Source organism: Silene latifolia, chromosome 1, assembly GCF_048544455.1.
Source record: "Silene latifolia isolate original U9 population chromosome 1, ASM4854445v1, whole genome shotgun sequence".
Lineage (NCBI taxonomy): Eukaryota > Viridiplantae > Streptophyta > Magnoliopsida > Caryophyllales > Caryophyllaceae > Silene > Silene latifolia.
In genome coordinates this window covers 98634706-98638856 of record NC_133526.1, presented here as the reverse complement: position 1 = coordinate 98638856, position 4151 = coordinate 98634706, and the positions used below count along the sequence as shown (strand labels likewise).

Sequence of the window (4151 nt, the reverse complement as noted above, 5' to 3'; positions counted from 1 at the left end):
TGGGGGATTACTTTGAGGTGGTAATTGCCCCTTTTGTCTTTGTGAGCTTGAAGATGCTAGTTGAGTCAATTGGGTTTCCAACATCTTGGTGTGAGCTGGGATGTTGTTGATGGTGTTTTCCTTTGCTTGGCTATCTTTTTGCATTTGAGTGAAAAATTCTTGTTGATTCTTTTGCATTTGGAGGACCGCTTTTTGGACATCAAAACCTTGGTCATTTTGGTGATTATATGGATTTTGATTTTGGTAGCCTTTATTTTGATTGTAAAAGGGTCTTTGATTTTGGTTTCTCATGGGAGGTGGAGTGTATGTTGTTTGAGGGTTTTGAACATTTTGGCTTTTGTATGAGAGATTTGGATGGAATTTGGTGTTCTCATTGTAATAGTTGGAATAAGGGGTACCACTCTTGTATGCTTGGAAAGCATTCACTTGTTCATTTGTTCCCCTACATTCACTTTGGTCATGTCCTAAAGTTCCACAATTCTCACATATCCCACTTGGGATTGATGAAGATGCCGTCATGGCATTAACATGATGCTTTGGTGATTTTGAGACATCTTCAAGTCTAGCCATAGCTTTTTCAAACTTTAAATTGATTGTGTCAATATGAGCACTAAGTTGAGCACCCAATTGAGTAACGGAGTCCACTTCATGCTTTCCTCCTCTAGTAGCCTTGCGAGGTCTACTATATTGTGAGTTATGGACCGCCATTTCCTCAATCTTGTTCCATGTTTGATTGTCATCAACTTCGGTGAACATTCCATTTGATCCCATGTTGAGAATGTTCCTTGAATCTTCATATAAACCATTCCAAAATTGTTGTACCAAGAACCATTCGCTAAGTCCATGGTGAGGACATGAGCGACAAATTCCCTTGAACCGCTCCCAAGCTTCATACAAAGATTCTTCATCCCTTTGCTTAAAATCCGTAATTTGAGCTCTTAGCATGTTAGTCTTTCCCGGTGGGTAGAATTTTTTGTAGAAAGCTAGAGCCAACTTCTTCCAAGAATCTATTCCGAGAGTGGCCTTATCAAGGCCCTTCAACCATTGCTTCGCGGTGCCAATTAGATAAAAAGGAAATAAGACCCATCGAATTTGGTCTTGAGTTACACCGGTTTGAGAAATCGCATCACAATAGTCGCAAAAGGTTTCCATATGAGAATCAGGGTCTTCACTAGGCATTCCCCCAAATTGGCTCCTTTCGACTAATTGGATAAAGGCGGATTTGGCAATAAAATTTCCGGTTAGACGTTGTGGTATAGGAGTACCATTGGGTAGGTTCTCCTCGGTGGGTACGGAGTGTGACGAGAATTTAGGCATTGTAGGTTGATTTTGGGTGATATTGTGTAATAGGTTCTCCTCTCCTTCTATTGCGAAAGGGTTGATGAACTCAATAGTTGGTTGAACAACCTCACTAATACCTCTCAAATTCCTCCTAGCAAGTCTCCTATTGTTCTTCAAGGTTCTTTCAATTTCACGGTCAAAAGGTAACAAATCACCTTGTGACCTTCTAGACATGCAAAATATCAAACAACTTGAAAACAATTAGAACAAACCTTGAGGAGTTTTTACTTCCCCAAGGCAAAGAAAAACACAACTAATAACAATGTAAAGAAATCTAAATCAAGCAAACACCGTCCCCGGCAACGGCGCCATTTTTGATCGGTCCGTTTCGTGTTCACAATTAAAGGTGTGGTCGTTGGGTCACGTCCGAATCAAAACACAATTTATAGCTTCACAAACAACTCTACAATTAGTAAAGAGGCAAGTAAAGGTCGGATCCCAAGGGACGGGTATTGAAATGAGATTTCTATCGAAACTAGTGGTGTCTAGGGGGTGTCACAATTTGGGTTGATGTAGAAGGTCACTAACTAAAATAGCAATGTAAATAAACAAGCAAGATGAATTAAAAGGGTTGTAGACAATTGATAAAAAGCACTAGGGTGTCATGGGATCATAGGGGAATCATGGGAATTGATCATACAAACATGTTCTCAAATTATAAGCAAGCAATTTTTGTTGTGATGGATTGAGTTGGGTTATATCTTACAATCCTAGGAAAGTTTGGGTCCCGGAGCCGAACCGATTAGATTGTACAACACCTACAAGTCGACTTAATCTTCCCTACTCAACAACATGCATGGTCTAATGAGACTCGAGTTGGTTTATGTCTTACAAGTCTCATTGAAAAGATAGGTGATGGGTAAAAAATGCAAGGATTCATAGGCTCGCATTTCAACAAACATAACATGTGCATGAGTTGAGATCAAAATAAGCAAGCAAATAAAACATGAAAGCATATTAATTTAAGCATGAATCATTCCCCATGTTGGTTTCCCCTAATCACCCATTAACCCTAGCTAAGAGACTACTCACTCATTATCATGTTGATCATGCTAGCAAGGTTGTCAATCATACCAACAAAATGAAACATGATGAATAAATGAAAGTAATTAACAATAATTAAAAAGGGATTAAGAGAATTATACCTAGTAATGATTCCAATAATAAAGCAAAGATAAAAGAAGTACTTGATGCTTGATTGAGAGGTTGTCAATCTCCCAATAATAACCCAAATAATCTTCAATTACCCAAAATAAAGGATGAACAAAATAGAGATTAAGGAAATAGAACTTGTATTAGAACTTGATGAATTGTTGATTACAAAACTAAAGAGAGATTTGATTGATATTAACTACTCTAATTATTGATAAGAAGAACATGCTCTTCTAATTAGACTAATGGGGTATTTATAGTGGAAATTAGGGGGATGCATTAGGGTTAACTAAGGGCTAAACTAGTAATTACACTTTTTAGATTGAGCAGGGAGGAGCCGGTATTTTTCGAAGGAAGGGCTTCTTTCTTTGTAGCTTGGAGAAGAGGAAATCGCGCTGTAGAGGAATCCGATCGGTTTTGTGTCGGGACGGGCGGATTCTAGCGAAGGAACACGAGCGGATTCAAGAGAATCTGGGCGGATTGTGGTGGCTAAACCCGAGCGTCTTGGTGGAAAACCGCACGGATTGTGCAGGTGGAGGACGGCCGGTTTGTAGACAATCCGCACGGATTGTGCCTCAGCAAGATTTCTTCTTCTTTTCTTCCCTTTTCTTCATAAATTCCTTGGGGATTTCATTGGGGACTCAAGGATCCTTTCTCAACATTTCTCATCTAATATCATATGTACAAAGGCCTTCAAATCTTGTCTCTCCTTGATGCTTGGTCATTGAATTCGATCAATTTAGTCTTGTTTTGCCATGAAAATACAAGATCCTTACTCCTTTCCTACCAAGGGATCAAAATCTCAAAGAATATGCAAAACAAAGAACTAAATATAATAAATGACCCAAATATGCACTAAAAAGCATGGGAACAAGGTTAATTCAGGGGCTAAATATGCGCTAATTATGGTCACATCAATGACGTAGATTCAAGTTTCCATGTCTTGGCCCTAAAGGATGGGTATACTTGACGAGCTTGAGAGGATTCTCAAAATTCCTAACTATCTCCCTGTAACGGGCTCGAGAAGGACTTAGGGTGTATTGAGTGTGAAAGGCTAAGTGATGGTGCTAGATGACCATCGATGTCTTGATTCTATATAGAATTCAGCAGTATTCCGTTCAGCATTTGATTTCATGCTCATTCTTGATTCAGACTCAGATTCTCGGTCCGGAACATATCTCGGATTTTTACTCAGATTCTTGATTCAGGTTTTTTTGAAGATAACCTTGACTTTGGATATTGACATTGACTTGATTGATTGAGCCTTCTTCTTTGTCTTGGATTACGGGCATAACTAAGGCCTCGGATATTGATCTCAGTTTCTCTTGATTGAGCCTTTTGTCTTTGATCATGACTCGTATCATCTTGGATTTGCTTGTATAACTTCGACCTTGGATTTGGGTCAGACTAGCACCTTTGGTATGAAATGGGTTGGTCTTTAGTAAACATGGGTTGTTTATTGTGGGGAATGGGCTTGCCTTCCGTCATAGATTGTTAACAAAGGAGATGGTCTAGATTCGTCCTAGAATCTCTTGAGGTAGGCTCGTCCTAAACTGGGGTATCGTGAGGTTTCTATTGCCAGACATGGAATAGGTAAGAAAAGAACACGGAGTTTCGGATCCTCTACAACTTGTAATGGAACATCAACTAAGTGCACT

The 4151-nt window shown here is 39.3% G+C and overlaps 1 non-coding gene across 1 annotated transcript; it reads left to right on the top strand.

Moving 5' to 3' along the window:
* Nucleotides 1-838: 838 nt before the first annotated feature.
* On the top strand, nt 839-945 carry LOC141617980 (small nucleolar RNA R71). Its single transcript, XR_012531268.1, has one exon. It is a non-coding gene; the product is annotated as a small nucleolar RNA R71 (small nucleolar RNA).
* The last annotated feature ends 3206 nt before the right edge of the window (nt 946-4151 follow it).